Source organism: Alligator mississippiensis, chromosome 4 (genome assembly GCF_030867095.1).
Source record: "Alligator mississippiensis isolate rAllMis1 chromosome 4, rAllMis1, whole genome shotgun sequence".
NCBI classification, from domain to species: Eukaryota; Metazoa; Chordata; order Crocodylia; family Alligatoridae; genus Alligator; species Alligator mississippiensis.
The window spans coordinates 221403351-221428815 of NC_081827.1; the positions used below are offsets into that span (position 1 = coordinate 221403351).

General features: G+C 43.2%; 1 protein-coding gene across 20 annotated transcripts in view; it reads left to right on the top strand.

Moving 5' to 3' along the window:
• The window catches only part of BAZ2B (bromodomain adjacent to zinc finger domain 2B), a 288601-nt gene that overhangs the window by 89598 nt on the left and 173538 nt on the right, over window positions 1-25465 (top strand). Inside the window, exon 1 of one of the 20 annotated variants that reach the window (XM_014599411.3) lies at window positions 2668-2936. The exons of the other annotated variants lie outside the window; for them this stretch is intronic. The gene's annotated coding sequence lies outside the window, so the exon portion shown is untranslated. Of the gene's footprint in view, window positions 1-2667; window positions 2937-25465 lie in introns of those variants that run through there. 20 annotated transcript variants of the gene reach the window in all.

Here is a 25465-nt window from a genome sequence, read left to right on the forward strand (position 1 = left end):
TTTAGGACTATTTCAATACACTTGTCTGTTATTATAGAATATATAGATTTTTATCCCCCGAGTCATACAAGACTGTTTCAATTCACTGGGACTGTTTTTATAAGTGTGGGCTTCTTGAATTAATAAAACTTCCAGGGCCAGGCCCTGAAGCCTAGCACAGAAGCCTTAGTGCATGATTCAGCTTCTAGTGTGGTCAGTAACAAACTCCCAATGATTTTGGTGGGAATTGTGCTTTGCTTGAAAGGCATTTGTAAACTACTATAACTAGAGTTGTATTGAAGTTCTTTTTTTCTTAGTGTAAGTGTTTGGTCCCAGGCAGATGTTAAAACTAAGGTGTGATGGGCCTGTGTGGCAGGAAGCAGGATGTTCTGGGTGGAGTGTAAAATTCCTTTGATCCCAGTCATGCCATTGCTGAGCTGCTCACAGCCTTTTCCTGCAAATTGGGCAGGGGGTGGCTCTCTTCCCCCACCCAGGACTGTCCCCAGGCTTTAGTAGTATCCAGACCCAGGGCTGTTGGGGCCGGGTCTGACAAAGTATGGTCCAGCTGAGTTCTGACAGTCTCAGGTCAATTCAAGACCAGTGCTGTTGGGGCCAGGTATGACAATCATTGGATTATCTGCTTGGCCCCGGGATAGCTCAGCTGCATGTGTGGCTTTTAGAAGTGTGGGGGTATAGCAGGGCCTAGGTATCAGGGAGCCTCTCTTCCATCCTGGGATCATTCCTGTGAGTCTAAAGACTGTGGGATAGTATAGCTCCTCACAACCCAGCCTTTTAAAGTGATTTGGAAAGGCCACCAGACTGGGGTTGCAAGTGACTGGAGCCGCTCTGCTCCCCACACCAGAAAACCTTGCAACCTGCTGTCCTAGCAGCTGATTTTTGACATTGGGATCAGTGCTGTTCTGGTCCCAATGCTAACTCCTGCCCCTTGTCACATTCACATGGGGGACACCTTGCAAATGAACCACAAAGATGTTCCACGTATTTTATGAAATAACTTTGTGGCTGGCTTGCCAATTCATGATGCCATTTGTTGACTGTAGCACTGTTTATTGTGTGATCAAGGCATTAATTGTACCATGCCTGTAACATGTGCCAGGGGCTTCCTATTTGAAGGTTTATTTTTACCTTGTTTGAGAAATTGTGATGCTGCATGTAGAGTATGTCTCTCTCTCTCTCTGCCTTTATTTTAATTACAAAAAACAGACTCCAGCAATATAGTTGTACTGGAGGGATTAAGTTCTTCCTGTGTGTTATGAAAAATATGGCTGTGCAAATATTCTCAACCATCTTTTGGTACATTTAGGCTGCTTGCAGACTTTAAAAAAATAAAAAAAAAAAAGGCACTTGAAACTCAGCCCGTTCCTGTGCCAAGCCCTGCACATGCCCAGAAGAGGCAGTGCCTTAGTTGCATCTGGTTTGCCCAACATCTGTAAAGATCGGGCAAGTTAGTAGGGTCTTTTTGATGCTTTCATCTAATAGTTGATTGAAGTGCCCAATCTATACAGACACTGCAGAGTGAGATTGAAGTAATCTTCTGCTTCTTCCAATAAAGCGCCTTGTTTTTTGTTTTTTTTTTTAAACGTCTGCAAGCAGCCTTAAAGTCTAAAGTTAATTTTTTAAATAATCACTGTAAACCAATTTCACTAGACAGGATTGTTCCTTTAAAATATGTTTTTGCTATGATTATTGAGATCTTATTTTTATTTATAAATTCTAAAATCATGGGCTTAGTTTTATATCTCACCAGACAGAAACTTCAGCCATCACATTTGGCAATAAAATGATGCCTGAAGGATTATTTTTATTCTTTAACATCCACTCTGCCATAGGCTTTTGCAATCCCTTTTCCAGCTAGCTAGAGAGGGGAAACATTCAGGATGTTTTAAAACAACATCCGAACGTACCAATCTAATATCTGTGTCAGGTCTGACCAGTATCAGGTTATCAAACTACAATTGCTTTCTTGCTCTATACTGAGGAGGTTGCAAACTGATATATTTATCTAGTTACAGGGTTTCTCAATGAGTTAATTTCGGTTGCTAATATTTTATAATGTGCTATGTATATTCATTATATTTTAAGAAAGTTTAGGTTCTATTTTTTTGGTTCCTTTCTCTTCTGAAAAAGTAAGTTTTGATATAAAAACCTTAGACTGAGTAACTTTTTTATTTTGATCAATTTAATACTTCTCGAAATAATCTTGCGGTTTAGTTTTTATCTTAAGCCCTGAGCTGCTTTCTCACTTAAAGAGAACTTCAGCAGCAATTTCTCTTATTATATGAGTGTATTTAAACTTCGGGTAACTTGCATGGTTCTTTTTTCTTTAGCTGTACGTAAAAACAAAAGTCAAGTTATACAGTATTGCCATTTACCCAATATTGGAAAAATATATCTCCCTTTTTGTTTCAAATTTATTTTTATTGTTTCTGAAATGGCGTTGATTTAAGGTAGCACAATTATACGTTGCATCTGACAACACATACTTTACCTGGGTTGGTTATGGTCACGTGAGCATATGTGTTTACTAGTGATCTAAGTGCTCCACCTGCCTTTCAGTTTGTTTACCAGGAAATCAAGATGTGTAAACTGCAGGAAGTACTATTTGACCCTCTCCGACAGTATCTCATTACAATAATTGCTAATCTCTGAATAAGACAGCCATGTTTTGTGAGTAACAGAGAGAGAGAGGGTTTGTGTTAGATTTTAGATGCTTCCACAAATATAGCACTGTAAATGCTTGCTTGGATTATGTTTCCACGATAGCTTTTGATTACAGACATCTGGTGACCTTTGGGGTCAGCAGACGGGGGCACAATAGTATGTGTTCTTTCATTCTTCTTTAACTGAAAAAATATCCCGGCTTGTTGTTTTGGAGTGCTGTCACTGCTCTGTAGCGAAAGGATAATGGCTACTTCCTGATTAAACCACTATCCACAGTAAGCTCTTAATATTATATCTCTCATCTCCTCTAAAAGGCAACAGTATTCAGTGCTTTTCTTCTCTGTTTCTTTTCCAAGGGATTTTTTTATCAGTTTTAAATGTTTTCATAAATATGCATTGAAGTAAAAGCCTGTAGTTAAAGGAGTAACTTCTCAGTTATTTTAATTTCCAATATAATCTTTTTTTTGTTAAAGAAAGGAAGTTGCCTAGTCTTTTAATACTTATTTGAAAAATGTTTAAATACAGACTTGACTGACTTGCGTTAGATGTTAAGTATTTTAATATTTTAAAATCTATTTAGCTATTGGTCATATAATCAGTGTTTAACCTGATGGACAATTTAAATAAATATTCAGATAAGAAAACCCCAGAGATATAAACAATGAAAATAAAATAGTCTTCAATAATATTAGGCACTGGTAATTTGTAGTTTTACCATTTTATACTGTCTACAGAACTGTTTTATATTTACCATTAATTGCTCAGCATTGAAATAAAATACAATCTGGAATATTTTGTTAGATTTATTTTGTATATTAGAGATGTAGCTCTCTCTTTCTGTACTTATAAGTGTTTAATTTTAGTTATTTTTTCCTTGAGCCAGTGTACATCTTGAACCTTTTGCTGGGGTGCAAGCAGATGCAACTCTTGTCTTTTTGTGTTTCAGTCCACTTTTATATGGCCTTTAATCATTATTTTGAGGCATCATTTAGGCATTTAATACTAAAAAACAATGAGTTCCAAGAGGTTGAGGTTCAGATTAATTTCTGTTATGTAAATCCAAAATAACACCACCAAAGTTGATAGTCATGCTAGTGTAATGGAAACAACATGTGGCACAGAGTACTGTATACCAAGATAAAGTTACTGAGCTCTGTACTAAATTTAATATTAATGATTTTTCTCAACTATTTCAGGTAAACATAGTTACCAAAACAGTCTGTTTCAGCTCCAAAAAGTTAAGTGTGAGGATATCATAACAATATTGCGGTCCTGATACAGAGATCTGCCCCCTTCTTGCTCTTTCACCCTGGCATCAACTCTGTGCCAGGCTGTCAGAAATACACACGTTTTAAATTAAATGTATATGTAATAAGAACTTATAAAGAATTCCACATTAAAATGCCCACAAAAGAGGTTTCCAATAACATTATTTGACAAATAATTAATGGAATCCTCTTCTGTAAACCTGATTATTTTTTTCTGATTTGTGCTTTTTAAATTAAACTGATATTAAGGCTGTCCATGTTGTTAAAAAATAGAAAATCCCTCCTTGAATGGGTGCACTTAGCACTCTTAACCAATTAGGCCAAGGATTCGGTGGGAAAATTTGTTGGCAGTCATTCCACAGTAACTCTTAGAACATGTTGAAAGAACTAGATTGCCATTAGACTGTTAAAATGGTATCCTTTGGTAATGGATACTGAGGCAGTCTGAGTAAGCTTTATGTACAGTGCCCATGCGTTACCTGGCTTTTTGGAAGACGTTGTTTAACCCATTAATAAAACAGTAGTGATGATGTTTGTCTACCTTTTCAGAGTTCTGTGAGATCATCTAAAGTGAAGCCCCATGTAAAGCCAGGTGGCCTTGCTGTTATTTCAGTAAATTTAAAAAACTTTGCCAAAACGATAAACTTACTTTAAAATAAGTTCTGCTCTTTCTTACGTAGTCATATTTCACTAGTCTAGAAAAAGCTTTGTTAAACATGTGCCTGTTAAGAGCTTTGAATCTGGATAAAAGTTCTAAAGCATGTTTTGTACTTGATGCATATGAATAGTTTGCTTCCTTTTCAATCAGCAGGTGCAGAAAGAAAACTCTCAGACCTTTCAAGTGAAATTTTATCTGCCTTTTACCCTCCTTTTCGGCGTATGTAAATAATATTGTAATAAATGTAAGATTTGCATCTGTTTAAGATTGCAAGAATAGTATCATACTCTTCTTTTTATGTGTGTATGCATTAAATACTTTTTGTCTTCAGCAGTGGCAGTAGCTATTGTTGCTTCATATGAATTACCATGTAGTTAGGTATGGATTTGTTTGTTTCAGAAAATGGCAAACCCGATGGGAAGGCAGGAAAAGGGGATTTTTGCAGGTTGATAGATGGAATCTTACAGGCAAGGTCTATAAAAGCTTAACTTGAGATTATAAGGGCTTGGGGACAAGAACCATCTCTTTGCTATGTGTTTGCACATTACCTGTTCCATTCGGGTCCTGGCCCATGACAGGGGCTCCTTTGCACTATCTCCAAACAAATAATAAAAGAAGATCTTGTCATTTATTTTCCTCTCATATTTTCCAGTGAAACAGCCCTTCAGTATCCTTATATGAAGAGACTCAGAACTCTGGGCTCCATGCACACAAGCTGGACTGAGCAGTTTGTGTTGTGAACTAGGTGGGTGGTGGAAATATGCCCGCCCACAACTTTTGGATAGTTGGTAGGACAGTTTTATTCACTTTTTGTTAGGCAGTGGTTTTCAACCTTTTCAGATTCAAACTACCCCTTGTTAGACTCAAGGCAACCGTCAGAAAATGGCAGCTGCTTGTTTTCACTGTTTGTTTTGTTTTGGTTCGGGGGTTTTTTGTTTTCCTACAAAAATAATAGAGCAATCATTTTGTTGGAAAGAATTCAGAAACTGCAGCAGGTTACAATATTTTTGATACTATGGATTCCTATTTGAAAACTCTGGGTTTATCTTGGGAATTATATACGTTTTTGCACACCTAACAGTGCTAATATTACACAGCACCCTGTGGCACCCTTACAAGGATCTCATAGCATGCCAGGGTGCTGCAGCAACCTACAATGGTGCCAGATCCTTTTATGTATGCTGCAAGGTGTGAGGGAGGGAATTGGATAAGTGCAGGCTCTGCTTTGTCCCTGCCTGGCCCTGCTGTGAGGAGGTAAGCACTTGTAAATTGGGTTCCACTCAACTGACAAAAGTTATGGAGGGAAGCCTTGTGTCCAATGAAAGGTGCCTTCAGTTCAAAAAAGATTGAGAACCACTGTACTAGACCATGTGATGACTGATTTAGTGGCCACATTGTAACTTACCACCTGTGCACTTCCCCCCCAGTTCAGCTTTCTGGTAAGAAAGTATAAATCCACTGACTCTGCTGGAGTGGCTCTTAATGCCAGTGATGATTTGACTCTCACGAACATTTCAAGTCCTGGCAAAGAAAACATGAAGTACTGAAATCTTGATATGGCAGAATACTGTCTTCTAACGTTGGTCTAGATACACTACCTGATGACTATTCAAATATACATTTACCTAAATCTTCCTACTGAACAAGAGGGGAAGCAGAGAATGAAACTATGCAGGTCATAGAATCATAGAAAATTAGGGTTGGAAGGGACCTCAGGAGGCCATCTAGTCCAACCCCCTGCTCAAAACAGGACCACTCCCCATTAGAGCATCCTAGCCAAAGCTTTGTCTGGCTGAGTTTTAAAAGCCTCCAAAGATGGAGAGTTCACAACCTTTCTGGGTAACCTGCTCCAATATTTCACTACCCTCCTAGTGACAGAGTTCTTCCTAATATCTAACATAAACTTCCCTTGCTGCAACTGGAGACTCTTGCTCCGTTGATTTGTAGTGTAGCTACATCTTCCTTCAAACTTGACTTCAGGTAGTTGGAGGCTGCCATTAAATCCCCTCTCAGTCTTCTCTTCTCTAGACTAAATAAGCCCAGTTCCCTCAGACTCTTCTCAGAAGTCACATGCCCCAGGCCCCTCACCATTTTCATTGCCCTCGGCTGGACTCTGTTCAATTTGTCCACATCTTTTCTGTAGTGGGGGGCCCAAAACTGAACACAGTACGCCAGATGTGGCCTCACCAGTGCTGAATAGAGGGGAAGAATCAACTTCCCTTGACCTGCTGGCAACACTTCTACCAATGCAACCCAGTATGCCATTAGCCTTCTTGGCAGCAAGGGCACACTGCTGGCTCATACTTAGCTTAGTGTCCACTGTAAATCCCCGGTCCTTTCCAGCAGGACACATTATGCTGAGGGAAACCAGCACGGGTTTGTAGCAGGCAGATCATGCATGACTAATCTAGTCTTTTTTTATGACCAGGTTACGAAACGCCTGGACATGGGAGTAGGGGTGGATATCGTATACTTAGACTTCAGGAAGGCCTTCGATATGGTATCCCACCCCATACTGGTGAACAAGTTAAGAGGCTGTGACTTGGATGACTACACAGTCCAGTGGGTGGCAAATTGGCTAGAGGGTCGCACCCAGAGAGTCGTGGTGGATGGGTCAGTTTCGACCTGGAAGGGTGTGGGCAGTGGGGTCCCGCAGGGCTCGGTCCTTGGACCGATACTCTTTAATGTCTTTATCAGCGACTTGGACAAGGGAGTGAAGTGTACTCTGTCCAAGTTTGTGGATGACACAAAACTGTGGGGAGAAGTGGACACGCCAGGGGGCAGGGAACAGCTGCAAGCAGACCTGGACAGGTTGGACAAGTGGGCAGAAAACAACAGAATGCAGTTCAACAAGGAGAAATGCAAAGTGCTGCACCTAGGGAGGAAAAATGTCCAGCATACCTACTGCCTAGGAAATGACCTGCTGGGTGGCACGGAAGTGGAAAGGGATCTTGGAGTCCTAGTGGACTCCAAGATGAACATGAGCCGGCAGTGTGACGAAGCCATCAGAAAAGCTAATGGCACTTTATCGTGCATCAGCAGATGCATGACGAATAGATCCAAGGAGGTGATACTTCCCCTCTATCGGGCTCTGGTCAGACCGCAGTTGGAGTACTGCGTGCAATTCTGGGCGCCGCAATTCAAGAGGGATGCGGATAACCTGGAGAGGGTCCAGAAAAGGGCCACTCGTATGGTTAAGGGCTTGCAGGCCAAGCCCTATGAGGAGAGACTAAAGAACCTGGACCTTTTCAGCCTCCGCAAGAGAAGGTTGAGGCGCGACCTTGTGGCTGCCTATAAGTTCATCACGGGGGTACAGAAGGGAATTGGTGAGGTTTTATTCACCAAGACACCCCCGGGGGGAACAAGAAATAATGGCCACAAGCTAGCAGAGAGCAGATTTAGACTGGACATTAGGAAGAACTTCACAGTTAGAGTGGCCAAGATCTGGAATGGGCTCCCAAGGGAGGTGGTGCTCTCCCCTACCCTGGGGGTCTTCAAGAGGAGGTTGGATAGGCATCTAGCTGGGGTCATCTAGACCCAGCACTCTTTGCTGCCTATGCAGGGGGTCAGACTCGATGATCTCTTGAGGTCCCTTCCGACCCTAACATCTATGAATCTAAGAGCTGCTGTCCAGTGAGTCAGCCCCCAGCCTGTCCCAGTGGATGGGATTATTCTGTCCTAAGTGCAGGACTTTGCGCTTGTCCTTGTTGAATTTCATGAGATTTCTTTTGGCCCAATCCTCCAACATATCCAGGTCATTCTGAATCCTAGCCCTACCCTGCAGTGTATCTACTACTCCCACCAGGTTGGTGTAATCTGCAGACTTGCTTAGGGTGCACTCTCTGCCATCTTCCAGGTCATTGATGAAGATATTGAACAAACGAGCCCCAGGACTGACCCCTGGAGCACTCCACTTGATGCTGGCTGCCAACTGGACATCAAGCCATTGATTGCTACCCCCTGAACCCAGTGGCTCCAGCTAGTTTTTTATCTACCTTTTAGTTCATTCTTCCAACCCGTACTTTCATAGCTTGCCTGAAAGAATGTTGTGGAAGACTGTATCAAAAGCCTTGCTAACATCAAGGTATCCTGCATCCACATAGCCAGTCATCTCATCATAGAAGGCAGTTGGGGTTGGTCAGGCATGACTTGCCCTTGGTGAATCCATGCTGACTGTTCCTAATCACCTTTTTCTATTCCAAGTTCTTAGAAATGGATTCCTTGAGGATCTGTTCCATGATTTTTCCAGGGACTAAGGTGAGGTTGACTGGCCTGTAGTTCCCTGGATCCTCCTTTTTCCCTCTTTTAAATATGGGCACTACGTTTGCCGTTTTCCAATTATCTGGGACCTCTCCTGATCACCATGAGTTTTCAGAGATGATGGCCAGTGGCTCTGCAGTCACATCAGCCACCTCCCTCAGCACCTTAACCTGCTTTGCCACTTAGCTGCTTGCCTCCTCCCCAGACTGCTGCCCGGTGCAGTAGTCTGGGAGCTGACCTTGCCTGTGAAGACTGAGTTGAAAAAAGCATCGAATACTTCAGCCTTTCTGCATTCTCTGTCACTAGGTTGCCCCCGTCCTTCAGTAAGGGACCCACACTTTCCCTCATCATCTTGTTACTGACATACTTGTAGAAACCCTTCTTGTTTCCCTTCACATCCCTTGCTAGCTGCAACCCTAATTGCACTTTGGCCTTCCTGACTTCATCCGTGCATGCCCAAGCAATGCTCTTATATTCTTCCCTAGTTGTTTGTCCAAGTTTCCACTTAAACTTCCTTTTTGTGATTTAATTTACTGAAGAATTCCTTGCTAAGCCAAGCTGGTCTTCTGCCATACTTGCTAGTCTTCCTGCACATCGGTATGGTTTGTTCCTGCACTCTCAGTAAGGCTTCTTTAAAGTACAGTCAGCTCTCCTAGACTCCTCTGCTCCTCAGACCGGCTTCCCAGGGGATCCTGCCCATGAATTCCCTGAGCAAGTCAGTCTGCTTTTATGAAGTCCAGGGTCCTTACTTTGCTCTCCATCCTCCCTTTCCTCAGGATCCTAAACTCATTGCTGTCTCACAGGGTAATTGAAAAAGTGTAGGCAGATTGCTTTATTCTGTTTTGTTATAGTGTAAACAGACTGCTAACATTAGAAATAATGGTACTGAAACTTCTGGGCTGTTGATAAACTAAACCAGCCTACTTCAGAGTTGAGGCAGAATGTGTTCTACTAGTATTAATATAAACAATTTGCTTATACTTAAGTATTTAACTGATTTAAAATATAAGAACTTCCTATTTCTGTTCAGTGGACATTGATTGATTTTTTTACTGTTAGAGTGATTCCCCCCCCCCCCCAAAAAAACCCCAAAACATTTTCTTGAATATTTAAAAAGGGATGACATTATTAAAAACTAGCTACTGCAACCCAAGAACTGTTAAGTGAAGTTATTTGGTTGACTATTATCTCCTCTTCCAATCTTTCAGAAGACTTGTCATGTTTTTTGTGCTCAGTGGGTTGATAGAGATACTATGCTGCGGAGAGCTGCTTTCCCTTTTATTTTGGTTTGGGGCCAACCACTGACACTGTTCTACACTAAATTGTGCCTTTGGGATTGTTCAGATTTGTTACAACACTTCTCAGGTCTTCTACCAATAAGACATGCAGGATAGGAAGACTGTTGCCTGTACATATTCTGTACATATTCCCCACATTATACTCTATTGTCTGTGATTTAAGAGCTTCAGAGCTCTCTGCTTGATTTTAGTTCTCTTAGGATTTTTCAGTAATGGGTGTGACCTGAGTCCAAATAGAAATAGAAATTATTTTTCTCTAAATACATCTAATTAAATGTTTTACACTTGCCTAATATGGAGACCTGATATTCAGACCTGGTGGCTGTGGGTTTTTGGTCCTGAGAGTAAGTAGCTGATGGAGTTCTTTGATATCTTTGTTTTGACCACAGGAAACCAAATTGGTAGGAAAAGGAAAACAGAACCAAGATGTTAGCACATCATTTTATGTTAAGATGTTTCACAATTTCAGTTACAGTTGAACTGGCCTAGAATGGGTGTAGAATTCTTGTTTATTATTGGAATAACTTCTTTACTAAGCATACTTAGTTGAAAAAGCATTCCATCATGGGAAGAAATACGCTGACCTTATCTTTAGTTCTTGTTCTCATGCATATACGCAGGTACTGTGAACACACACTCCTATTTTTTACATATAAAGTTGTCCTATCGTGTCAGAGTACAAAAACATAATTTTGTTATAGTTTTATGTACAATAATCCAAACAGATTACTGTACATTTAGATATAGTGTAAATGTTATTGCCTATATTATTAGTATCGCATTATAACCTTCACAGTTCATGTGGATATTTTAGGTAGCTAAATAGCAAGATGGTTTGTAGAATGCTTTTATTATATATAAACATGTGTGTGTGTGTGTGTGTGTGTGTTTAAACATAAAATTATATAGAGTTTGATTCAGTGTTTTACAGTCTAGTTCTAAATGAGCGACTATGAAAAAAATAATACAACTTCCAATATCCTTTAAAAATTGGAATCTTTGTGTATCAAATCAAAATTTGGTATGGACCAATAGGCATACTTAAATTTATATTTACTACTACATTTGGTCATTTTAGCTTAGTGTTGTTTTCCCTGTTCCACCAAGGGAAGTAGCTTCTCCTAGCTTGTGTTATATTGCCAGACTCTAGAATATCTTTGAAAATGACAGCTTTGTCGACTCTTATTCTGGCTGTCAACAATGATCAACTTGATATGATGATTACTGTACTATATTGTTGCTAGCATACACAGTGTATTGAAGTTCTACAAGTGCATCTTGTTCTTCAAAACTTCCGGAACAACAAGGTGGCGGGGGTGGTGGATAGGTGGAACCTAATTGTTAAGGCTCTCTGACTGCCATTTTTAAGACCCTGGCCTATAACTGTAAAAATGTAAGCATTTGAGGCTAAAATTGTCTATGATGGGTGTTTGCTTCAGGTTAGCATTTTTGAAACATCAGTAAAGACAAGACAGTTCAGCTCTTTCAGGGAATGGGGCTCTGGCACACTGATGTTTTCAAGATGACGCTTGAAATTTGACAGAGGTTGACCTTTTGTAAGCTTTATTTAAAATTGCAACTTCCAGATGTTCAAAGGGAGGCTTCTTGGATTTTATTACTAATTTCCCTGAAAATTCTGGCACTGAGTAGGACTGAAAACACATAGGCTAGGGACAGACATTACACATAAACCAGTTTTAAGTGATCATAAACTGGTTTAAACTTGTAAAAGAACACACATTTAGTGCACATAAACTAGTTCGAAAATGGCTGAAACTGGGTTGAGATAAACCTGGTTGAATGTAGTATCAGACTGACGAAGGGTTTTTAAACCCGAAAGCTTGCTTAATAACTATTCTCCAACCATTTGGGTTGTTCTAATAAAAGATGTCAAGTTCACCCAAGGAACCTTGTCTGCCTGTATCAGACTTAACTCATTTGGGTCAAACCTGTTTATGCAGTATCTGTCCCAGATGCCTTCCTGGTTTAACTTAAACCAGAGATCCCTAGCATCCCAGATGCTTTGCCAGGTCTGGGTGGGGCTCTCTGCTTTAGAGATCTGGGCTGGCCCCTCCCCTCTGCTCCCTGGCTGGAGCTCCAGCAGAGACAGCAGGTACAGTAGTGTCTGCCTGGATTCTCTGTGTGCTGCCCCACCCCACTCCCTCTCAATCAGGGATTCTCCGTCTCCCAGCATGGACCGTAGCCAGCATGCAGTTTGCTAGTTAATGGTAACAGGTGTCTGTGTAAGGCAGACAGGACAAAGTCTGCTTAGGGCTTTTTGGAGCTAATCAGCAGGTAGCTGCTAACGTCCCTCCATTCCTTCATTTGAAAAAGTTGTTTAAGAAGAGCTTGAACTAATGAGAGAGGCAATTATTTTTTTGATGGGGTGTTATCAACTCCCTGCTGGAGAGTTGCTAAATGCTCTGTAATCAATTCCCTGCTGGGCTGCTCAGGAGCAGTGGTGGGGGAACCCTTTCCTAATCAGAGCATCCTGCCAGGGCCCAGCCATGCCCCCCCCACTCAGCTCAGCACTGTAGAAGGGAAAGGAGGGCTGCTCTAGCACCCCCAAGCTTCTAGCCTGAGCCACTGCAGGCATGTGCCTTAATTTTCTTAGTCCAGAGGGTGATGCCTGTTCAGTTACAAACCAGTTCAGCCTAGCCAGGTTAGATTAATCTGCAAAGATTGAATCAATTCATGCTCAGGCTTTTGGAATGTCTGTCCCTAGCCATACTGAATGCTACTGAATGCTTGCTTTGTGAGGAAAATGTTTATTGAAGTATTGAGAAAAAGAACCTGATTATTGTCAGGAACAGCAATATTATAAGGATAAAATTTACTTGTAAATATGGCAAGAGACAAAATGTAACCACTTTTAATGACAAGATTTTGCCCTGTAGTGACTGCTAATGAGAACATTAATACGTTCACAAGACATACTTTTTAACTAGTTCCTGAGGCATTTCAGGGATTTTTCTTAAAACCTCTGTGGTAATTACATGACTTTCTACTTTCAAAAGTCACCAGACATTTTAAAATTTTGTTTTCCATTAGTTATAGAAGAATTCCTACTTATACCACAGAGAGAGATTCTGTATTTTTAATTAAAACAAATGTGCACTTTTAATAGTGTGAGGTTTTTTTAATAGAATTTTAACTGGGAATGAATTTCAGTAGGTTCAAAATAGTCACAGTTGTTGAATATTTATAAGAAAACTTTGTAGTAATTTTTTTCATGTGAGAACTTCTTTTAGTCAGAGGAAGACAGGAATATAGAAATGGGTGAGGAAACAATAGAAAAATTGCATCATGGTCAAAATTACCAAGTACAATAAAATTCACGTTATTTTATAGGCTCACAAAATGTAGTACAAAATAAGGTTGTAGGTAAGATATTTAGATCCATAAGTCAATTAATTATACCCGGTCAATATTGTCTCGATTCAGAGACTAGATTGAACTCTAGTTTGTTTCATTTTAGTTGCTTTTAGCCTCTTGCTTGTGTGTAACATTGAATTACTTAGACAGTTTGCTTTAATTGTTTTTTTCTGTTTATCTCATACTGACACACTCCTCTTAAGACTATTTAATGCTATATAACAAAAAATACCAGCCTTTTCTAATTATTTTAGAACTACTGTTGTTAGGGCTTTAGTTCTGTTTTTTTCTATAGTAACTATTTTATGCTGCTTTTATTTTTTTTCACAATGCTAATTGGTATATTTGAGGGAAAGTAAAACACTAGAAGCGAACTCCCATGCTGTATCTGACAGTGTAGTTCCAATATAAAGTGTAGCATGCTAGTTCACTATACCAAAAAAGGAGTTTCTGCTCTGGTTTCCACCCTTCCATTAAGATAGACCTCATAACCTTCGTCCACATTCAAGTTGATACAATTTTTAAAGTAATCAGGATAGTATTGGTTAAATACAAGAGTAACAGAAACACTATTGGTGTGGGCTTAATATATTGGATTTGTGGTGTTTATATTGAACTTTCTCAGACAAGCTAGAAGTATAGAGACTGGTTGATAGTTGTGAGGAAACTGAAATTTCTGGGCACGAGGGTGATGGTATTGGTAATAATTACAGACTTTTGATGAATTTAGGCATCTAATTTTTAGTGCTCAAGTAAAACTGACTCTGAAGAGAAAATAAAAATATGGCCTTGCAAATTTTATTTTTAAAGTGACAATTTTTTAAAATACTTTTCTCAAGCTTTGAGTTAGGGCAGACTGATTTTAATATACTGGCATTAGTAACAGTTTTGAAGCTATTAACTAATTCTCTATTATGGTGTAATGATACCATCAGTGTAACTGGTGGGGTAAGAGACTTTCAGAATTGTCTGTAGGCATGACAGTTACTTTCAACTTGCTTAATTTTGGAAATCTTTGAGATTTTATTAAATTGGGTATTGTCTAATCTACTTAGGTGACCTCAATAAAGTAAAATTTTAGTACTCAGTTTCTACTAGGTGTGCACCAATAGAGATATTGGGGGCTGATATTGGTAGCCAATATTTAAGGAGGCATATCAGCCAGTACCGATCTGATACAGCTGCCATCAGGTGGCAAGTCTGGTATGGTGGTTCGGGTGGGGGGGGAGTGAAGGGGCTAGGGGGGCAGGTCAGTGCCCCCCCCCATGGTGAGGGAGGGGCCAAGGGTAGGCACTGCTCAGCCAGGGAGGGGTGCAGGACAGGGGTGTGGCTCATGGGGTGGGGGTGGCTCCTGCTGCTGCTGCTTTCACCCTGGAAGGGGGGGGAGGCATATGCCTCTGGATCTGCATGGTGCAGGGTGGGCTGCAGCTGCAGGGTGGACTTTTCTCGCCAGGCGCTGGGTTCAAAATGGGTGCCGGCGCTGCTGGGAGGAGGCTGTAGCCACCCCAAATTTAGCTGCAGCTCCACTTCCAGCCCCACCCTGCTGCCTGGCGCAGCCCCAGCTTTTCCTGGCTCTTGGGTGGAGGTGGGGAATTCAGCCAGAGCTGCTTCAAGTGGGCAGTGGCACAGGTCTGGGAGTAGAGCTGTAGCGAAATCTGGGGTGGCTGCAGCCTCCTTCCAGTGCTGCTGGAGCCTGCTCTGAGCCTAGCCCTGCACAGCGCTGGCTCTAGTTCCTCCCTACAGCTGCAGCCTGTCCCGCATCACACAGATCTGGGGGCACACCTCCCGCCCTCCTGGGGTGCAAGCAGCAGTGGGAGCCGCCCCCACCCCACGAACTATGCCAACATCCCATGCCCCCCCTGGGCAGTGCCTGCCCCTGCCCCCTCCCTTACTGCAGGGGGCGTTGTTCTGCCTCCCCATGCCACTTCCCTCCCCCCTCCTCTTCCAACTTACCAGCTAGGGGCAGCTCTCCTGTTGCTCTGTGCTGCGTGCAGCATGGGCATTTATCAGCCAAATTATCAGCCCCATCAGGCCAATATTCGATATAGACAATCGATAATAAAGATATTTTCTTTATATCATTACTGATCCAATATCAGGCCTAGTGTATCGGTGTACCTCTAGTTTCTGCTGGACATGAACTTTAAAATTCACTAACTCAGAGTAATTTAGACGGTCAGTTACAAATAAACATACTTAGTACAGAGAGATAAATTTTAAAAGTTTTGCCATGGTAAAATAAAAATTAATTAGAAATGAGAAGACCAGTTTAGCACAGCAGATCAACAGTCTAGTCTGTGCAGTCTCTCCTTAAATGCTCATGTCTGCATTAAGCAACAACGTTTTTATTTATCCTTCAGTCTGCTAAATTTAAATAATTTTCAGGATTATATGTATGGACACAAGTGCATCAAGTCTATACAGTATTTATTTTAAAAATAGTTTATTCTGCTAAAATGTCATTTTTAATGAAAGTGCCTCCTTCTGAGAGCAGTGCAATTGCTTTAATGTTTGAATCCTTTGACAGCTGCTATATTGCTGTGTAAGAACTGTCTGATGAAAATTATTTTATGTGGTTATAGAATAAAATGTTGACAATATTTTTTTCACTTAACTTTTTGTCTTGAGTAGTCAAATGTAAAATTACTACTAGTAACCTTTTTAAGTGATTCCTGCAACTGTAGGAAATTAGTTTTAGGTTACCATCATCTTAATAAATAACATAAAATGATAGAATAACAGTAATTGGCAAATTTGGAAGAGCAGTTTTAAAAAGAAATAAAATGTGTTTGATTCCTTTTGTAGGAACTGCATGTGGTTTGCGTAATTTTTTGCCAATTTAGTGACTTTAATTACAAATAGGTGGTGTAAGCTATCTAAATGTGACACAAAGTTGTATCTACTAGCTATTTAGAAAGAGAGCTTTTAGTTGGATGTAATATGAGAACATTTAATAAGGTAAAGAATAAGAATGCATACTATGCTCACTCTCAGTCTTAGCTGTGTAACCTCTTAAAATAAATGCAGTTCAAACTAACATTTCCCTTTGGCCTTTGATGTACCTTTAAAACAATACCTACCTCACTATTTAGAATTGCATTATATATATTGTATGTGGTAAATTATACTTTAGAGGTTCAATTAAGAATATTACTATTTTCATTAATTGTCCTCTGACCATGGTTGCCAGTGTTATAGAGCTAGTTGCACCTCTTTCACTCGGTTTGCTTCTCTGGGTGCAGTACTCCTGGTGTTTGCTCTTGTGTAGAGCAGAATTTCAGTTTTCTCACTCTTGGACCAGACCCTGAACTACATCACCCTGGGTGTGTCTACACAAGACATTTTACTGAGCAATAGACTAATCTATTGCGCAGTAAAGCATCACCATCTACACGTATGTGGCATTTACGGTGCAGTAAAATAGTCTACTCCACAGTTAGCCAGTGCCTGTGTAAATGCACATACTAGCTTAACTATGTAGTAGTTACTGTACAGGAGTGCTCATGTAGATGCTGACTGGGAGCAAATTTGCTTCCAGTCAGCCACTCCAGTAGGGAGCCACAGGAGATCAGGGAGTTCTGGTGCTACTCAGCTCCCTTCTCCCCCCAGGAGCTGGGAGCCCTTTAGTCCTGGGACAGGGTTGCTTTCTGTACCCCTCTGTCCAGTGCTACTTGGCTTCTGGCTCCCCACAGGAGCTGGGAGCCAAGCAGCACCAAGACTGGGGAGCTCTCTACTTTCCTGCTCAGCCAGGGGCTTGCTGGCAGCTGTCGTGTTAGTGGGGCAGCTGCTGGCAAGCCCCTTGCCAGGTGGGGATTCCCTGTCCAGCAGGAGACTGACCAAGGCCTGTCCTGCTCCTGGAGTGGGAGCTGCCAGTGATCCCCTGCTGGGTGGGGAAGCCCTGCTGGGCATGGGGCTTGCTGGCAGCTGTGTATCCTGATGTGCAAGGGGCCAGGAGAGCTCTGCTGGCTGCAGTGACAGCTGTCTGTCTCCTGTCCCCACGTACATCAGAACCCCTCCTAATGTGCACAGGGCCAGGAGACAGCTGCAGCTGGCTGGTGAAGTGGGGCAGAGCAGGGCAGGAGCAGCCGTGCATCGGAGGAGATTTGCTCCCAATAGGGTGCATGTGTAGATCCCTTCCTGGGGAAGGCTTACTGCCGTGTGCAGTAAGTCCACAGTATTTAACTAAGCAGTAAACCCATTCACATTAATAGCACGTGTAGACACACCCCCTATGTATGAACTATTTTTAGTTGGCAGGTCTGACTGGATATAAATATCTGCAATTCTTCTGTTTAATAGTATGTACGTAGTGCTTTGTAGCAGTCGGCAATCTTAAAACCAAAGTATTGTTATGTTAGGAACAAAATATTTCTAGAAAAAAGTGTTTAAAACACTTGTCTGTGTACAAGTCCTTACCAGGGATCCATGTTTTCAGTTTGCCATAGAAAAACACTGATTTCCCTCTTTACTGGAGGAAAACTCAGATTTTTAATTTTAATGGAAAAACCCATGGATTTTGCATTTTTGCAAAGAGCTGTCTTCAGGCTGGCAGAGGTCCAGCCTGCAAGGGGCTGGGGTTGGAGGAGCGGAAGGAGGGCAGTCAGGCAGGGAGTGCTATGTGCATGTATATATGTACATGGCCGCCAGGCAGCTTGGAGAGCAGCTCCTGCAGGTAAGTGTGGGGGGTGGGATTGAGGCCCCCATAGGGAGGGATTTGGGCAAGGCTGGGGCTTCTGCCCAGCCGGAGGGGGTGTGTAGGATTTGGGGGCCGGAATGGGTGGCTTCAGGGCCCCAGGAGGAAGTTGGTTGGAGCTGCAAAAAGTTCATCGGGGGGTGGGGCTGCAGCTATAGGCGGGAGCTGTGCTTAGGGTGGGTGGTGGTGGTGGTGCTTGGAGGGGGCGCAATGGGGGAGCTACGGCAAATTTTTGGGTGGCTTCATTCCCCACCCCCAACTCCTTTCCCAGTGCCACCGCCACCCGCCTCAAGTGCAGCCTGGCCCAGTCCCTGCTGGGAAGAGCCCTGTGCAGCTCTGGCCCCAACCCACAGCAGCAGCCTGCCCTGCCTTGCGTAGATCTGAGGGGCACATGCCCCCTTGCCTCATGCCCTCCCGGGGTGTGCGGAGCAGTGGGAGCCACCCCCAGCATGCCCCCCAGACAAGCCACAGCTCCGTCCCATGCCCTAACCCAGCTGGGCAGCGCCTACCCCAGCCCCACTCCCTCCCTCACCACAGGGGCCTTGATCTGCCCCGCCATACTTCTTCCCTCCCCTTCCCTGCTATGGGTTCCAGAAAGAAATTGAACCTCACTATCTCAAATAACATCTGATTTAACATTAGAGCTGATTTCTGATATCCCTTCTATGAGGAGAGGCTAAGGGAACTGGGTTTATTTAGTCTGGAGAAGAGAAGACTAAGGTGGGGGGATTTCATAGACATTAGGGCTGGAAGGGACCTCGGAAGATCATTGAGTCCAGTCCCCTGCCCCAGGGGCAGGAAGTCAGCAGGGGTTATAGTAGCCTTAAACTACCTGAAGGATAGGTCCAAAGAGGATGGGGCTAGACTGTTCTCAGTGGTGGCAGACAACAGAACAAGGAGTAATGGTCTCAAGTTGCAGCAAAGGACGTTTAGGTTAGATATTAAGAAAAACTTTCTCAGTAGAAAGATAATAAAGCACTGGGACAGGCTACCCAGATAGGTTGTTGAATCTCTATCTGTGGAGGTTTGTAAGACCCCGCTAAACAAAGCCTTGGCTGGGATGATCTAGCTGGGAATGGCCCTTCTTTGAGTAGGCAGGTTGGACTAGATGACCTCTGTGCCTTCCAACCCTAATTTTCTATGATTCTGTGATCCCATATGCTTTCACCATCGAGTATGATTTTTTTTCTCCCCCTTGGAGGCTTGTAATAACTAGCACAATCTTGCTGTACCTCTCTTACTAGTTATTTTATCTCATTTCAGATTTCTGCTGGCATCATCTCTTCTCCTTTGCCATACTTCTCTTAATTTCACTCTATTATTACCAGAGTCAGGAGGCACCAGTCACCCACGATTGGTTACAGGAGACCCTCGCCATTCGTGGGTGATACGTTCCGGAGATCCCCGTGAATGGTGAAATCTGCGCATACTGACGGGGCTCCCTGTCAGACCCCACAGCTGCCCCGGCTCCCCTGCAGCACCTGAGGACCAACCCCTTCCCCCACAAGTGCCGCCGCTGCTGCCTCCAGCAGCGGCGGCAGAGTAGATGCCATCACCACCACCCTCCCTGTCCCCAGGTCTCCCCCACAGTGCCTGGGGACTGACCCTCCCCCCCCCCGAGCAATGCCAGGGTGGCCGCCAGGGGAGAAGATGCTGCCGCCGCCATCGTCCACGTCCCCAGCACTCGCTCTCTGCCCGCCTCCCGGCTCTGTCCTCCCCCGCAAATATTTGAATCTGCGAATCTGGAGTTCGCGAATAGTGAAGGTTTCCTGTGTATGGAAAATGTTCTGTGTTAAATGCGTTTGGTTACAATGTATACTCCTAACTGAAATAGCGAAGGCAGTTCTTTTATATATATTTTAGTTGCTAGATAAATTTGCCTATAAGCTGAATATGTGTATGAATCTGTTTAGAGCAAAGTTAATATTTATTGCTAAATTAGAAGTAAGGCTATAATTTTTGCAGGATAAACTTGCGTAAACTTCACATAGCAGTGTGTGGAGGGAGAAATCTGTTTTTATGGGAGGGTTACCAAACAAGCTTGCAGCCAACATAAAGAACGTGAATGATAACCTTTTACCATCGATGTATCCTTACTGTTTCACACTACCTCCTGGAAGTTGCTTTTGGAGGACAAGTTCCACTTGTTCTTTTCTAAAGACCTCTAATCCCTCACCAAGTATATTTCCCTAATGGGAGCTGTAGTTTGGAAAACAAACACACTCCATTTGTAGTCCAGCATCCCTGGCTGTAGTCCGCTTTACCATGAATCCAGTACATTATATGATTGAGTGGTATGGTGCTTCCCAAGAGACTTCCTTCAGTTTCTGTCTCTGACAAAATTAATGATAAGATCTTAATAAAGGATGTTTATATTGCTTGTATTTATTGTAGTTTAACTCTCTGTGTTTGCACTACATTATCACTCTTACCATTTGTAAAACATTTTTGTGGCTGGTTTCAATATGTTGAATATTAGAGCTGTGCGAAGCTTTGGGTGCCGATTCAGTTTGGATAAGATTTAGCTGGATTCAGTGGCCAGATCTCTGAATCAGAATCGAATCAGGGGAACAATTAAAAGGTCCGAATCAATTCAAAGCTCTCCGAATCGATTAGGAGAGCTTTGGCGATTTGGGCAGTCCTCGCCTGCTGCATCAGGGAGCTGGACTTGGATTCTGAGCTGGTAAGTAGGGGTGGGGGAGGTTGGAGGGGGGACCGTGGGGAGACCCCTACCAGGCCTCATCCCCTACCTGCTCCTCCAGACCCCCCATGGCTGCCCCGCCCACTCCAGCTCCTGGTGCTTTAACAAAAAGCTCAGTGGAGGGGTGATCCCAGCTGCCCCCCCACTGCCCCATGTTGCATGGGGGGCTCTGTCATGAGCCCCCCTCCCCGCTCTTCCAGCCCCCGCCATGGATGACCCGCCTGCCCCAGCTCCAGCCCTTTCAGAAAAAAAACACCAAAAAAATCTGTACTCACCAGCTTCTGCAGTGGCCTTAGGGTTTCTGGGGGCTGGTGCAGAGCCCCCCACATGGCGTGGGGCAGTAGGGGGCAGTAGAGATTAACCCCCTGCTGAGCAGGAACCAGTGAGTTGGGATTTTTTTTTGAAAGGGCTGGGAGCCAGGGCAGGCAGGACAGCCAAGGGGGTGTCTGGAAGAGTGGGCAGGGGTCTGGGGGCTTGTGACAGAGCCCCCCATGCAGCATGGGGCAATGGGGGGCAGCAGGGGTTGCCCTCTGCCTGGTAGCACCTCGTGAGTAGGAGCTTTTTTTTTTCCCCCAAAGTGCTGGGAGCTGGGGCTGGGTGGGGCAGCCATTGCCGGGGCTGAGAGACTGGCGTGGGATGGGGCCTGTGAGAGTCAGAGATTTGGCTGATTCGGTAGCATCCGAATCTTTGAATCAGATTTGGCTGAATTGATTCAGGACAGTGATTCAAATCACCAGATCAAATTACTGTCCCCTGAATTGGCTGAATCTGAATGTGAAGCGAATACTAGCCACTTCGCACAGGCATATTGAATATAGGTGTGCAGAAACCAATAAATATATAATGAATGTCCTGGCTAAGGCAGGTGGCTTTCTGGCTTTATAATCCTACCTTCGTATTTCAGTGTTTACTTCTCTGTCTCAAGTGCACTTCAGTGACTCACGTCAGGCAGAAGAATATTTTGTTTTGAATTTATAGTAGCAAAATAACTCCTCTGTCAATAATCAGAAAAGGTGCACTGACATTTTGGTTCTAGTAAACCATGACTTTTCTAAGACACTTTAAAAGCAGAGATGTCAAGTCTTTCTTGACACAGAGAAACTTTAATATTTAATTATATTAATTCTGTCATGCTTACTGTTGTCCTCCAGTATATTTCTGTTAAGTGTGAAAATATAAAATGTAAACAAAATATTTTAGCAGAGAATAAAATATAAACTTTTAGAATATATAAAGCAATAGATTGTTTGTAGCTTGCTGATGAGGCCAGCATTCATTTCTACTTAGTCTATTTTGGTCCTTATAGATTTCAGACTATTTTATTTAAAAATAAATCCAGATTTTTTTGGGGTTTAATGTGTATTCAGCTATTAATACTGAAGTGAATGTAACTTCATTTTGGCATTAATGTATCCTTAAAGCTTGATTCTGAGATGCTAAGCTCTCCTACTTCAACTGGACATGCTTTTTGGTCTAAGGGTGTGTACAAGTGATACTTTTAGACTGACCAAAAGCAAGGTTAGGTTAGTCTGAATGCCCAGTTGTGCAGGCATTCACAGGGCTTGACTCACCCAAAAATAGTGTGCCCAATCTAAATTAGGAGGTGAACTAACTTAAAAATTGACGTGGGTTGGCCCAATCTAAAATGGGTTAACCAGGTCTAGTGAATGCTTGCATATGTGTTTGTGCAGTGCAGCCTTGGGGTTAGGAAAACTAACCACTCATCCCAGCCCTGGGAGTGCTCTTCCTAAAATGCCCCAAACCTGATTGGGCCTTTTTTTAACCTCCCCAACTATCTCCTCCCACCCTTCCAAACCAGGCCTTCACTCTCACCTGAGTTACTTAACTTAGGCTACCCGCGCTGGTTCTGGAAGTGGCGAATGCCTGTGTGCACCACTACCTATTTAGGTAACTTTCTTTAAACTGTCTAAATGTAAACCAGGTGCAGCAAATGCTTGTTTGCACCCCAAGAGTACAATTTGCAAGACCTGTATGAGGTCTATCACAGTGGGCGCTCTGGTGAACAAACATTCCCCCAGATACTGGTGGTCACCCCGATAAACTTATAGGTGGCTGTCAGATCACCCCGAGCCTGCGCTTTTCCAGACTGAAGAGCCCCATAGCTCTCAGCCTGTCGTTGTAAGGTCTGTTTTCCTGACCTCTGATCGTGCACGTGGCTCTTCTCTGGACTCTCTCAAGCTTCTCCACATCCTTTTTGAATTATGGGGCCCAAAACTGGAGGCAGTACTCCAGCTGTGGCCTCACCAAGGCCGAGTATGAGGGGAGAATGATGTCCTGGGATTTACTTGAGAAGCATCTATGGATGCAAGCCAGCGTTTTGGTCACTTTACTAGCCGCAGCATCGCATTGAAGGCTTGTGTTCATCTTGTGGTCAGTGATGCCCCCCAAGTCTCTTTCTTCCGTAGTGCTAACTAGCGTAGCCCTGCTGAGCCTATAAGGATGCTGCAGATTTTTCCTCCCAAGGTGGAGAACCTTGCATTTTTCAGTGTTAAACACCATCAGGTTCTCATCCACCCATTTGCTGAGCCTGTCCAGGTCAGCCTGGATGGCCCTCCTGTCTTCAGGTATGGATGCTTTGCCCCAAAGTTTGGTGTCATCGGTGAACTTGGCCAGTCTGCTTCTGACTCCAATGTCCACATTTTTAAATCAGTTAAGTCTGATACTACATTCAACCAGATTTATCCTAAACTAGTTTCGGTCATTTTGAAACTAGTTTATGTGCACTGAGCTTCTGTTCTGTTGCAGTTTAAACCAGTTTCTGATTACTTAAAAAGGTTTGTGTGTAACTTCTGTCCCTAGTCTTTAAAACTAATAAACCTTAAAACATTCAAATGTTAGATTTGCATTCCACCTTCAACGCTGAAGGGTTTTTTTAGTACTTTTGTTTAGTCTAAATTATTTGTTTGACAACTTTGCACTGCCATAGGCTGTAACTTGCCCCACCTTTTACCCTTTAAGGCTCTAGTCCATCAGAACAATTCTACATGTCAATGGGACTACTTACATGCTTAAATGCTTTACTGTACTTGGAGTCTAATTAAAGATGTATCTAGGAAGATCAAAATAGACTATGTTTCTGCAATACTAACTTCTTGCGAGTAGCTTTGTCAGCTCTCCCTATCCTGGCAAAATAACATTTTCCAGAAACCTATCTATCTTGGAGCTTGGTCCAGGCTTATTGCTGTGGAATTTGTGTAAGATGCTAGATGTAATAACCATTTAAGGTATATAAAGCCTTATGCTTTATTGACATTGAGGAAGAAATTTCCGTTATGTTTTTTCCATAATTGTCTGGTCTTTGATTCTGTGTTCCTTCTCGGAAATATCTGATGTTGGCCGGTGTCACAGATATGGGTGAGAGGGCCACTAGTTTGTCAGTTCCTAGTTCTGACCTAAATACAGTAAGATCTCTATGCCTATCTATTGCCCAAATTGAGTGGATTTTTTTGTTTGTGTTGCTTTGATAATACTTTATTAAAAGGAAACAGGAGTTACATTTTTATTTGAAGATGACTCCATTGTGGTTCTTAACAGTTTTGGAAGAGATATCCTTGTTGTAGGGCAGTTGTGAAGTTGTGTACACATTGTGTTACAAATCAGAAGTTTGCAGTTCTTTTCTAATGTGTGTACTTGCCCAGAGAGATTGTGTTCATGAAGGGTGAAATAAGTCCCAGCTCCTACCAGACTGAATTTTGCTGAATATGATTATGGAAGTGAACCTTTTTGTCCCGTAGGTTTGCTCAGCAGTTAATCTAGATTGAGGTGGGTAAAATATGGCCTGTGGGTCGGATTCAGCCCACCAGGCCATTTGGTCTGGCCCACAGGGCCCCTAAAAATTTTAGAAAATGAATATTTATCTGCTCCTGACTGCCTGTCAAAGATGATAGGAGCAGGAGGAGCCAGCAACAAGGCCAGCCCAGCCCCCTCCCATCCCCCCACCCAAAAGTCTCTGCCTGCCCAGGCTTTCACTGCTTCCCTGCCCGCCTGCTTCAGCCCCACGTGGCCCTGGGCTGCATTGCTGAACCACAGGAGCACAGGGCCACACCAATACCCTAGGGCCAAGAGCGGGAGGGTGTGTGCGTGTGTGTATGTCTGTGTGTGCGCGCGCATGCGTGCGTGCATGCAATGAGGGAGGGAGGGAGATAGAGAGTGTAGTGAGGGAGGCACAGAGAGAGACAGAATGTGTGTGTGTGTGTGTGTGTGTGCGCGCACGCGCGCGTGCAAGCGTGTGTGTGCAATGAGGGAGGGAGAGAGAGCAATGAGGGGGACAGTGTGCATGTGTGTGTAGTTTGGGAGGCACAGAGTGTGTGTGTGTGTGGGGGGGGGGCAAGTCCCACAAGTACACCTGCCATACATGCAGACCCCCACACCTCCTCACACCCTAGCCACTCTTCCATCCCACAAGTCCCATATCCACACACACACCCACATGTTCTCTCACCCCACACTTATCCACACCCCCACACCCTCTCCCACACCCCACATACCCACACATCCACAGCCCTCCATAAACTTATATCCACCCCCCAT